The sequence below is a fragment of the Urocitellus parryii genome, chromosome X, assembly GCF_045843805.1.
Source record: "Urocitellus parryii isolate mUroPar1 chromosome X, mUroPar1.hap1, whole genome shotgun sequence".
NCBI classification, from domain to species: Eukaryota; Metazoa; Chordata; class Mammalia; order Rodentia; family Sciuridae; genus Urocitellus; species Urocitellus parryii.
This window is the reverse complement of record NC_135547.1, coordinates 10,504,299-10,518,586: the sequence shown is the minus strand read 5'-3', so window position 1 is coordinate 10,518,586 and position 14,288 is coordinate 10,504,299.

Genomic DNA, 14,288 nt, shown 5'->3' with positions numbered 1-14,288 from the left:
GAACAATATATGTCACAGAGTGCTTACACAATATATGCATGCTGAACAAATGAATGAATGAACTGTTGTTTACTAGAGAAGAGGGGAAATTGTTGTGAATTCCCTCAATAAAATAATCTTTGAAATTAACTGATACAGGAAGATGGGTAGTCAGAGAAAAAATCTAGACATGCAGAAAGCTCAATACAGAAAATTGTATTTCAGTTCAAATATATCATCCCTTGGCTCAATCTCTGTCCACATCAGCTGAGGAATGAAGAGGCAGGAGACTTAAGAGGAGGTGCTACTGGGTGATAAGGGAGGTGGGGGAGTACAAGAAAAGAAAACTAATAGTTTTGAACTATTTTTTTTTTTTTTTGCAAGAGGAACTATACTTTGGATTCTGCCTTGTGGAACTCTTCAAACAACTCTCTATAACCTGAGCTGGCATATTAAGTGGAATGAAGGAAGATAGGTAGGAAAGAAGGAAGGAGAGGAGGAAGGGAGGAAAAGGCAAAACTGTAAGTGCATAAATGTCACTGAACATATATCCTTTAATATTTTTTTGCCCTGAAACCCTAAAAAAATTTTTGAGAGGAAGATTAACTGGGAACCAGAGGCTTTGTGATCGCTTCTTAATGTTTTTTTCTGTCCTTTCATTGGATAGTGCTTGCTGACCCCATCTTTCCTACCATCAAAAAGTAAAATTGTCCATTCTAATTATCCAATACAAATATTTGCTTATGAACGTACTACATCCACTTTAAAAACACACACAGATCCATCTGAATTTCTTATTGTCCAACAAACCCCTATATTCCAAAACCTACTAACAGTACTTGAATTCCCTTATAGTTTTCTAGCTACCTCTACCTTTTTTATAATATGAAGAATAGAACTTGCCAGCACTGGAAATACTTCCTCCTTGACCTGTTCCATGATCTTTCTTTAGGACCTGGAATGGGCAATGACATTTTCCACTTGCCTTGGCAAAGATGGTCTATTTCCTACCTCTGCTTTTACTGTTTAATAATGTGATTTTTTTGTTATCACTCTTTTTAATTTTATTTATTTTTTTAGTCATACATGACAGTCGAATGCATTTTGATATATAATATATACATGGAATGTGCATACATCAATCATATTATCTATTCTATTCTGCTGCCCTTCCTAACCCCCTACTCCTCCCCTCCCCTCCCATCATTTCTCTCTATACAATCTAATGTGACACACTTTTTTTTTCTTTTGTTCCTCACAACATCATACATGTATTCTGTATAACAATGAGGTTCTCCTCCCATCTTCTGTGCAACTCCCCTTCTCCCTCTTTTTCCCTCCCACCTCTCTTCCCTATTTAGTGGTAATCTTCTTCTCATGTTCTTCCTCCCTATCCCATTTTTAGTCACCCCCCCTTATATCAGAGAAGATATTTGGCATTTGTTTTTTAGGGATTGGCTAACTTCACTTAGCATAATCTGCACTAATGCCATCCATTTGCCTGTAAATGCCATTATTTTATTTTTTTTAGTGCTGAGTAATATTCCATTGTGTATAAATGCCACATTTTTAATCCATTCATCTATTGAAGGACATCTAGGTTGGTTCCATATTCTAGCTATTGTAAATTGTGCTGCTATAAACATTGATGTGGCTGTGTCCCTGTACTATGCTCTTCTTAGGTCTTTTGGGTATAGTCTGAGAAGTGGAATAGCTGGGTCAAATGGTGGTTCCATTCCCAGCTTTCCAAGGAATCTCCATACTGCTTTACAAATTGGCTGCACCAATTTGCAGTCCCACCAGCAATGTACAAGTGTACCCTTTTCCCCACATCCTCACCAACACTTATTATTGTTTGACTTCATAATGGCTGCCATTCTTAATGGAGTGAGATGGTATCTTAGAGTAGTTTTAATTTGCATTTCTCTGACTGCTAGAGATGGTGAGCATTTTTTCATGTATTTGTTGATTGATTGTATGTCCTCCTCTGAGAAGTGTCTGTTCAAGTCCTTGGCCCATTTGTTGATTGGGTTATTTGCTTTTTTATTGTTTATCTTTTTGAGTTCTTTGTATACTCTAGAGATTAGAGCTCTATCTGATGTTTGAGGGGTAAAAATTTGTTCCCAGGATGTAGGCTCCCTATTCACCTCTCAAATTATTTCTCTTGCTAAGAAAAAATTTTTAGTTTGAATTCGTCCCATTTGTTGATTCTTGATTTTAACTCTCGTGCTATAGGCGTCTTATTAAGAAATTTGGGGCCTGCCCCCACATGATGAAGATTAGGACGAACTTTATCTTCTATTAGATGCAGAGTCTCTGGTCTGATTCCTAGCTCCTTGATCCATTTTGAGTTTACTTTTGTACATGGTGAGAGAAAGGGATTAAATTTCATTATGTGGCATATGGATTTCCAGTTCTCCCAGTACCATTTGTTGAAGATGCTATCCTTTCTCCATTGCATGGTTTTAGCACCTTTGTCTAATATAAGGTAGTTGTAATTTTGTGGATTTGTCTCTGTGTCCTCTATTTTATACCATTGGTCTACCCGCCTGTTATGGTGCCAGTACCATGCTGTTTTTGTTACTATTGCTCTATAGTATAGTTTAAAATCTGGAATCGCGATACCACCAATTTCACTCTTCCTGCTTAGAATTACTTTAGCTATTCTGGGTCTCTTGTTTTTCCAGATGAATTTCATGATTGCTTTTTCTAGTTCTGCAAGGAATGTCATTGGGATTTTGATGGGAATTGCATTGAATTTGTAAAGTGCTTTCGGTGGTATGGCCATCTTAATAATATTAATTCTACCAATCAATGAGCAAGGTAAATCCTTCCATCTTCTAAGGTCTTCTTCTATTTCTTTCTTCAGGGTTCTGTAGTTTTCATTGTATAGCTCTTTCACCTCTTTTGTTAAGTTGATTCCCAGGTATTTTATTTTATTTTTTGAGGATATTGTGAATGGAGTAGTTTTCCTCATTCCCATTTCAGAGAATTTGTCATTGATATACAGGAATGCCTTTGATTTATTGGTATTGATTTTATATTCTGCCACTTTGCTGAATTCATTTACTAGTTTTAGAAGTTTCTTGGTTGAATTTTTTGGGTCTGCTAGGTATAGGATCATGTCATCGGCAAATAGTGCTAATTTAAGTTCTTCTTTTCCTATATTTATGCCTTTAATTTATTTCGTCTATCTAATTGCTCTGGCTAGTGTTTCAAGAACTATGTTGAATAGAAGTGGTGAGAGAGGGTATCTCTGTCTTGTTCCAGATTTTAGAGGGAATGCCTTCAATTTTTTTTCCATTTAGAATGATGCTGGCCTGAGGCTTAGCATATATAGCTTTTACAATGTTGAGGTATTTTCCAGTTATCCCTAATTTTTCTAGAGTTTTGATCACAAAGGGATGCTATATTTTGTCAAATGCTTTTTCAGCATCTATCGAGATGATCATATGGTTCTTATCTTTAAGTCTATTGATGTGGTGAATTACACTTATTGATTTCCGTATATTGAACCAGCCTTGCATCCCAGGGATGAATCCCACTTGGTCATGGTGCACGATCTTTTTGATATGTTTTTGTATCCGATTTGCCAGAATTTTATTGAGGATTTGTGTATTTAAATTCATAAGGGATATTGGTCTGTAGTTTTCTTTCTTTGAGGTGTCTTTATCTGGTTTGGGAATCAGGGTGATGTTGGCCTCATAGAATGAATTTGGAAGTACTCCCTCTTTTTATATCTCCTGAAATAGATTGAAGAGTATTGGTATTAGTTCTTCTTTAAAGTTCTTGTAAAACTCTGCTGTATATCCGTCCGGTCCTGGGATTTTCTTGGTTGGTAGTCTTTTGATGGCTTCTTCTATTTCCTCACTTGATATTGGTCTGTTTAGGTTGTGTGTATCTTCCTGACTCAATTTGGGTAGCTCATATGCCTTAAGGAATTTATTGATGACTTCACTATTCTCTATTTTATTAGAGTATAGGGTTTCAAAATAATTTCATTATCTTCTGTATTTCTGAATTGTCTGTTGTGATGTTGCCTTTTTCATCCCGTATGTTAGTAATTTGAGTTCTCTCTCTTCTTCTCTTTGTTAGCGTGGCTAGTGGTCTATCAAGCTTATTTATTTTTTCAAAGAACCAACTTTTAGTTTTGTCAATTTTTTGATTGTTTCTTTTGCTTTGATTTTATTGATTTCAGCTCTGATTTTAATTATTTCTTGCCTTCTACTGTGTTTGCTGCTGATTTGTTCTTCTTTTTCTAAGGCTTCGAGGTGTAGTGTGAGGTCATTTATTTGTTGGCTTTTTCTTCTTTTAAGAAATGAACTCCATGAAATGTATTTTCCTCTTAGTACTGCTTTCATAGTGTCTCAGAGATTTCAATATGTTGTGTCTGAGTTTTCATTTACCTCTAAGAATTTTTAAATTTCCTCTTTGATGTCTTCTGTAACCCTTTTTTTTTCATCACTCTTTCCAAAGAAAATTCCCAACATCTTTTTTATGACATATTCCAGTGCCACCTATGCAGTTTTTAGTCAATAGATCACTGAGTACAGTTTTTCCTTCCTGTTATATTCAGCTACTAAGTAGCTGTTCTTATTACAATAATCTCAAAATGGTGATCAACAGACTATAATTTGGATCTCCAAGCTGCAATAAATATTCACCTATAAGAGTAGTGACTGCTATCATTTATATATCTTTAATTTTATAATTTAAGCTTAAATATTTGGATTCTGCTTAAAATGCTACAAGCTCCCAAAAGAGTGAAGGTTACATTTCTCTAATGATAAAAAATGAGAATCAGAGTCTAAAGCATCAAAATGTACAGAGACAATGTCACACATCTATAATCACCACTACTCAAGGGGCTGAAGCAGAAGGACCACAAGTTTAAGGTCAGCATCCACAACTTAGTGATAATCTGTCTCAAAATAAAATAAAAAGGACAGCGATATAGTGCAGTGGTATAGTGCCCTTGGCTTAAATCCCCATTGCTTTGAAACTATTAATTAATTAAAGCATCAAAAGAAAAGAGATGTTAATGAAAAGATAAAATTCATGAATCTTTATGTAGTTGAAAACTATCAAACTGAAACATATAAAGTAAAACCAGGTCAAAAATACAAGGAGAAATTGACAAAAACCCACCTGTTGTATAAGACTTTAACATATCCAACTCAGACATTTTCTGACCAATAAGACAAAAATTAATATTACAGAATATATGAATTTTAAGTTAATAAGATTAATAGCTTTACAGCACACTATGATCCAAAGAAATAGAAAATATAGTTTCTTTCCCAAGTCCCCCTGGGTCTTTTATGCAAGTTGAGCAATTTTAAGATAAAAGAATTCCTCATCTCAATAAATTCCTAGATTCAGAAATTGTATAGGCCACCTTATCTGATGGTTATTAACTAGAAATAATGATTAGAATACAAAAAAAAAGAATAAATTTCTTGTTTTAAAAGACACTATTTTGAAAATGATTTGTCAAAGATAGTGAAAGCTAGTTATATAATATTTAGAAGTAATATGTGAAATATTCTGGGGGAGGTAAAGCCCTGTGGCCCAGATTCACCCACACCAGCCTGCACAGGACCCAGGCTCGCTCACAGTAAGCTTGGGTCCATTCCAACAACTAGCAGGGCAGACACTCACTGCTGACCAGCCTCTAGCACAGGACCACCCTTTCTGAGCAGCAGATTACCACAGGATGTCATGTTCAGTAACCCAGATCCACCCATACCAGATTATATGGGATCCCAGCCTCTGGCACAGGACCACCTCTTCTGAAGAGCAGACTACTGCAGGAGCCAAGGCCCGGCCCAAATCTACCCACATGGACTTGCACAGGACTCAGGTCCAGGGTAGGTCTGAGTCCAAACCCCCCACCTGGGAGCCTAAGCCTAACCTTCTTGGGACATTGCAGTCAATGCCATAGCCTTCACCAAACAGTAGCTACTACCTTTTTGACAACAGACAGGGCCTAGGAGCATCTGCATATCAGAGCAGGCATCCCAAAGAGTGAGAGAGGCTCACCCTTTCAGTCCCATCTCTATAAGACATTGCTTCCATCTTGGGGCACCTCCACTATTATCTCGAGTTACCTTGGCTATTGCTGGCACCTTGATCAGTTTCAATAGCATACATTGAGGAACACCAGCAGGGTCTGGAAGCCCAACATCAAGGTGAGATACAGACAATCTGCATGGGTATTACAAGAATATAGGGTAGAAAATGTAATATCTCAGAATGACAGTAAAAGAAAGGAAGATACATAGCAACAGGAAAAAAAACAAGGGAGGAAAGTGCCCCAAACCAACCAGAATACCACAATAAGAGAACTCATGGACAGCAAAGTTGGTGAATTGTCAGAGAAGGAGTTCAGCAGGTTCGTAATTAAAATGATCTGTGAAGTAAAGAATGACCTAAATGAGCAAGTATAGGCAAAAATTGATCACTCCAACAAAGAGATAAAACAAATACAGATAGCAAAAGATTACTTCAAGAGAGAGATAGAGACTCTGAAAAAAAAACCTGTCAGAAATCCTTGAAATGAAGGATACAATAAACCAAATTTTAAAAACTGAATAGAAAGCATAACCAACAGACTAGATCAGTTGGAAAAAATAACATAAGATAATGAAGATAAAGTATATAGTCTGGAAAATAAAGTTGATCACACAGTGAAGAAAGTTAGAAACCATAAACAGAACATCCAAGAATTATGGGAGAGCATCAAAAGACCAAATCTAAGAGTTATTTGGATAGAGGAAGGCACAGAGTTTCAAACCAAAGGAATGCACACTCTCTTCAATGAGATAATAGCAAAAAATTTCCCAAGCATGAAGAACAAATTGGAAAACCAAATACAAGAGGCTTACAGGACACCAAATGTACAAAATTACAACATATCTACACCAAGGCACATGATAACTAAAATGCCTAGCCTACAGAATAAGGATAGAATCTTAAAAGCCGAAAGAGAGAGGAATCAGGTCACATATAGGGAGAGACCAATTTGTATCTCAGCAGATTTTTCAACCCAGACCCTCAAAGCCAGGAGATCATGGATCAACATATAGCAAGCTCTGAAAGAAAATGGATGCCAACCAAGAATCTTATATCCAGCAAAATTAAGCTTCAGATTTGATGATGAAATAAAAACCTTCCATGATAAACAAAAATTAAAATAATTTACAACTACAAAGCCTGCACTACAGAACATCCTCAGCAAACTATTCCATGAAGAGGAAATGAAAAACACTGATGAAAATTAGCAGAGTGATTACACTAAAGGAAAATCTAATCAGAGGAGAAACCAAGTCATGTTAAATACCAAAAATAAAAATGGCTGGGAATCCAAATCATGTCTTAATAATAACCCTGAATATTAATGGCCTAAAATCACCAATCAAAAAACATAGAATAGCAGTATGGATTTTAAAAAAAGATTCAAAAATATGCTGTCTCCAAGAGACTCATCTCATAGGAAAAGACATCTACAGATTGAATGTGAAGGGTTGGGAGAAATCATACCACTCACATGCACTGTGGAAGAAAGCAGGGGTTTCCATCCTCATATCAAATAAAGTAGATTTCAAACTGAAGCCAATCAAAAAGGATAAAGAAGGACACTACATACTGCTCAAGGGAACCATACACCCACAAGATTTAACCATTATATATATATATATATATATATATATATATATATATATATATATATATATATATCCCAAACAATGGAGCTTCTATGTTCATCAAACAAATGCTTCTCAAGTTCAAGAGTCAAATAGACCACAAAATAATAACTTTGGATGACTTTAACACACATATTTCATCATTAGCTAGATCATCCAAATAAAAGCTGAACAAATGAACTATAGAACTCAATAATACAATAACTTAGAGTTAACTGATATATTGAATATTTCATTCTTCAATGAGCAAATACACTTTCTTCTGAGCAGCACATGGATCCTTCTCTAAAATACACCATATCTATGCCACAAAGTAAATCTTAGCAAATATAAAAAAGTAGAGATACTACCCTGAATTCTATCAGATCATAATGGAATGGAATTAGAAATCAATGAAAAAATTAAAAAAAAGCTACTCCAACATCTGGAGACTAAATAAAATGCTACTGAATGAACAAGAAGAAGAACAGAAGACATCAAGGAGGAGACTAAAAATTTTTTATAGGTGAATAAGAACACAAATGCAACATATAGAAATCTCTGGAACACTATGAAAGCAGATCTAAGAGGAAAGTTCATTGTATGGAGTTCATTCCTTAAAGTAAAAAAAATAAATGTAAACAAATAAATGACTTAACATTATATCTCAAAGCCCTAGAAAAAGAAGAATAAATCTATACCAAAAGCAGAAGGCAGCAGGAAATAATTAAAATCAGAGCGAAATCAATGAAATTGAAACAAAAGAAACAATTAAAATATTGACAGAACAAAAAGTTGGTTCTTTGTCAAAATAAATAAAAGTGACAGACCTTTAGCCATGTTAATGAAGAGGAGAGAGAAAACTCAAATTACTAAAAAAGGAAATGTCACAAGAGACACTACAGAAATACAGAAGATAATTAGATATTATTTTAAAAACTAATACTCCAATAAATTAGAAAAGATCAAAGGCATTGAGAAATTTCTATGGTCATATGATTTTCCCAAATTTAATCAAGAAGATATACACAATTTAAACAGATCAATTTCAAGTGACTAAATAGAAGACGCCATCAGAAGTCTACCAACCAAGAAAATCCCAGGACTGGATGGATACACAGCCGAGTTCTACAAGACCTTTAAATAAAAATTAATACCAATACTCTACAATTTATTTCAGGAAATAGAAAAAGAAGCAGTACTTTCAAACTCATTCTATGAGGCCAATAACACCCTGAGTCAAAAACCAGCCAAAGACACATCAAAAAAAGAAAACTCCACACCAATATATCTAATGAACATAGATGCAAAAATTCTCAATAAAATTCTGTCAATCTAATACAAAAACATATCAAAAAGACAGTACATCACGATCAAGTGGGATTCATATCAGGGATACAAGCTTGGTTCAACATACAGAAATCAATAAATGTAATTCATCACATCAATAGACTTAAAGATGAGAATCCTATGATCATCTCAATAGATGCAGAAAAAACATTTGACAAAATGCAGCACCCCTTCATGTTCAAAATCTAGAAAGATTAGGGATAACAGGAACATATCTCAACATCAGTAAGGCTATGTATGCTAATCCCCAGCCAACATCATTCTAAATGGAGAAAAATTGAAGGCATTCCCTCTGAAAACTGGAACAAGACAGGGATGCCCTCTTTCACCACTTCTATTTAACATAGTTCTTGAAACACTGGCCAGAGCAATTAGACAGACAAAAGAAATTAAAGGGATACACATAGGAAAAAAAAAAGAACTCAAATTATCATTATTTGCTAATAATATGATTCTATACCTAGAAAACCCAAAAAGAAAACTTGTAGAACTAATAAATGAATTCAGCAAAGTAGCAGGATATAAAATCAACACCCATAAATCAAATGCATTTCTATGTATCAGTGACAAATCCTCAGAAAAGGAAACTAGGAAAACGACCCCATTAACAATATCCTCAAAAAAATACTTAGGAATCAACTTAATGAAAGAGGTGAAAGATCTATAATGACAATTAGAGAGCCCTAAAGAAAGAAATCAAAGAAGACCTTAGAGGACAGAAAGATCTACCTTGCTGTTGGATAGGCAGAATATTGTCAAAATGACCATACTACCAAAAGAACTATACAGATTTAATGCAATCCTTATCAAAATCTCAATGAAATTCCTCATAGAAATAGAAAAAAATCAGTCATGAAATTCATCTGGAAAAATAAGAGACCCAGAATAGCAAAAGCAATCCTTAGCAGGAAGAGTGAAGCAGGTGGCATCACTATACCAGACCTTAAGCTATACTACAGAGCAATAGTAACAAAAACAGCATGGTATTGGCACCAAAACAGGCAGGTAGACCAATGGTACAGAAGAGAGGACACAGAGACTAACCCACAAAGCTAAAATTATCTTATATTAGACAAAGGTGCCAAAAACACACATTGGAGAAAAGACAGCCTCTTCCACAAATGGTGCTGGGAAAACTGGAAATCCATATGCAAAGAAATGAAATTAAACCCCTATCTCTCACCATACACAGAACTCAACTCACAATGATGAAGGACCTAGGAATAAAACCAAAGACCTTGAATTTAATAGAAGAAAAAGTAGGCCCTCATCACCATCATGTGGGATTAGGCCCCAACTTTCTTAATAAGACTCCTCTGGCACAAGAATTAAAATGAAGAATCAGTAAATGGGATGGAGCCAAACTAAAATGTTTCTGTTCAGCAAAAAAATCAATCTGTGAGGTGAATAGAGAGCCTCAAGCTTGGGAGCAAATTTTGACCCCTCACACATCAGATAGAGCATTAATCTCTAGGGTATATAAAGAACTCAAAAAGCTAAACACCAAAAAAAAAAAAAAAAAAACCTCACAAATAACCCAATCCATAAATGGGCCAAAGACCTGAAATGACACTTTTCAGATGATGGTGTACAATCAATCAACAAATATATGAAAAAGTATTCATCATTGCTAGCAATTAGAGAAATGCAAATCAAAACCACTCTAAGATTTCATCTCACTCCAGTCAGAATGGCAGCTATTATGCATACAAACAACAATAATTGTTGGTAAGGATGTGGGGGAAAAGGTACAATCATACTTACCTGGTGGGACTGCAAATTGTTGCAGTCAATATGGAAAACAGTATGGAGATTCCTTGTAAAATTGGAAATGGAACCACCATTTGACCCAGGTATCCCTCTCCTCTGTACATACCTAAAGGATTTAAAAACAGCATACTACAGAGACACAGCCACATCGATGTTTATAGCAGCACAATTCACAATAGCTAAACTGTGGAACCAACCTAGGTGTCCTTCAGTAGATGAATGGATAAAAAAATGTGACATTTATACACAATGGAATATTACTCAGCAATAAAAGAGAATAAAATCATGGAATTTGCAGGTAAATGGATGAAGTTAGAGAAGATAATGCTAAGTGAAGTTAGCCAATCTCCCAAAACAAATGGTGAATATTTTCTCAGACAAAAGGAGTCTGATTCATATTGGGATAGATAGGGGGATCATGGGAGTAAAAGAGGAACTCTAGATAGGGTAGAGGGGTGGAAGGGGAAGAGAAGGGGAATGTGATATCCATCATTATCCAAAGTACATGTATGAAGACATGGATTGGTGTGAATATAGATTATATACAATCAGAGATATGAAAAATTGTGCTTTATATGTGTAGTAAGAATTGTAATGTATTTTGCTGTCATACATTTAAAAAAATTAATTAAAAAAAAAGAAAGGGCTCTGCGGTTATAGCTCAGTGGTAGAGTACTTACCTGGCATGCAGGGGGCACTGAGTTCAATCCTCAGTACAACATAAAAGTAAATGAGCAAAATAAAGCTATTGTGTCCATCTATAACTAAAAAAAATTTTTTTAAACTTAAAAAAGGGGAAATAATAAGACAAAAGGCAAAAATTGGTGGATATGGAGATAGAAAATTAAAGGATTAACAAATAAATGTAAAAGCTATTTGTTGAAAAACACAACAATGGAATGAAATAATTTATAGCTGGTTAATCATCATTTATAAAAGGGAAAAGGGGGCTAGGGATGTAGTAGCTAAGAGGTAGAGCATTAGCCTAGCATACGCAAGGCCCTAGATTTGATCTCTATCACTGCAAAAAATAATATACACACACGTGTATGTGTGTGGGGGGGTATTTTTGAAGGATGCAACTTATTCATATATATTCCCCATATATATTTCCAAAATATATTAATATTGAAGATATATATCTTCATGTATATATTTATTTATATATATTATATCATATATATGATATATATGATATAATGTATATATTATATATTATGTGCATATATATGTGTGTATCTATCTATCTCTCTCTCTATATATATATATGAAAAGGCAAAGATGCTTTCCCTTCAATCTTGTTTTTTTTTTAATTTTTTAAGTTGTGGATGGACACAATACCTTTATTCATTTACTTTTATGTGGTGCTGAGTATCAAACTCAGTGCCTCACACATACTTGGCAAGTGCTCTACCACTGAACCATAACCCCAGCTCTGCCTTTAATCTTATACATTCATTTGTGAGTTATTTGTTTTGCTTTATTTTTAACGAGTGTTCTGTTAGTATACTCACTTGTAAAATTACATTAATACAATGACTTATGAATAAGTTGCATCCTTGAAAAATACCAGACAAACTAAAAACATTATATGTTGAAGCAATTGTATCTTATGAAACTGTAAAGAAGACAATCACATACGTTCCAGGCAGTTAACTGCTGCAGGCTGTTGCTAATTGTTTACTCTGGTATTCAGAAGCTCCCTATAGGAACCCTGTTTTTCTCTACCCACTAGTTGGAAGGAGTAACTTTTATTTATCCAGAGGAAAAGAAATCCAATGTCCGTGTTTGTCACTAGTCACTAATTCGAAGAAAAATTAGTGAAAAATCATCTATATTGTACCCCAAATCAAAAGGATAAAAGGAGTTTTAAGAACAGCAATGTTTAAATATACCTTTTGAGGTTGTTTCTGTTGTTGATGACTTCCCAGGGCATCTATAAAAATCTGCTAAACACAAAGACTTTGTGTGGCAATTATAGATCTAAATTCCAAATTCAGCACATACCAATGCAGATCAAAGACAGCATATGGAGTGTGGTGAAATGATCTCAAGGCACAACCAACTCAGCAAGCACAAGATACAAAACAAGTGTAACAGAATGAATTTTGAGAAAATAATGAGTCTTTTCACTAGATATAAAATGTAGTGCAAGCCTACCCTGATATGGGGGGTAATTATCCTTGAGCAATCTATCATCTCTATCATCCCTCTGTATCTGTCACATATCTGTGTGCTGCCATCTATTTCCCTTTTATATCCCACATTGTGTATCACTGATGGTAATATAACCAGACTATCTCAGGGAAATTGACATTCTTAGTATAGCATTTACCCTCCAAATTTATATCCTATAGATTATCCCAGCCATCTGACTTAAAAATTAGCAGTATTTGGATGAAGTGAATTCCTTAGTTCTACTACAAATGAAGTCACGGGTAACTAAAATTGTTCTCATCCATAAATTAAAACCCAAGCATACAGATTTATTGAACTGAAAATGAGAATATACATTCCTCTCTGTGCCAAGTGATTCATCATTATCCAGAGTGTTTTCTAGCTATGTGAACAATGTCAAGACATCACCATTTTCTACCAGTATCTCCATCAGCATTTCTTTCTGCTAAGGCCCTTTCATAAAATCTAAAAAATCCAAAGTATTTTTTCCTTTGTTTTAAACATTTTATTTAAAAGTCTCAATCACAACTACTTTAGTAGTTTTCAGAATAATGAAATAATGCCTATTTCATTATATAACATTTTGGGGTTACTTTATTTTTCCCATTAAATATATTTTCTTGAATATTTGCAATGCAAGAACGATGTAAGCCATATATTTCCTAAATTGTTATCATTATCTTATGGTATAGCATATGGACATCAGTACTTTGGGGCTGAAGACATTTGCTAGTGGCTTAAATTCTAAATGGGACTAATTGCCTGACATAAATTTGATTACCCAAGAGCTATGAGCTTAGAAATTATTTTCTAAATCATTTTCACTTTCTTTAAGTGAATAAAACTAATCATCCTTCCACACTCCTTAAATGTACATGGTTCACCTCAACAATAAAGCATCCCATGGAGACAAATTGTAAAAGATGGAAAAGGACAAATAATCTTTCTTTGGTCAAAGCTAGTCCAAAATTCACCTTAACCTTAACATGTAAGATATATTTCAGAAAATTATCTAGTAGCTTAAACATATTCAGCATTCAGCATTCATATGTGGCATAACACATAAGTGGTGTTGATTTATCAAAATCTGTTAGTGAGCAATTTGTAACAATGCAATAGGCTGTCTTTAATTACTGCAGTGACACTAAATCATTTCACAGATGAAGTAGGGAGGTTTGTGAAATTAAGTTCAGATAGCCTTTTCCTTCCACATAAGTGTAAATTACCTATGCTTGCCTGCTCTATTGTAATGAGTAAGGAAAATTGTTTACTATTTATTTATATGTGGTGCTGGCGATTAAACCCAGGGCCTTGTGCATGCTAGTA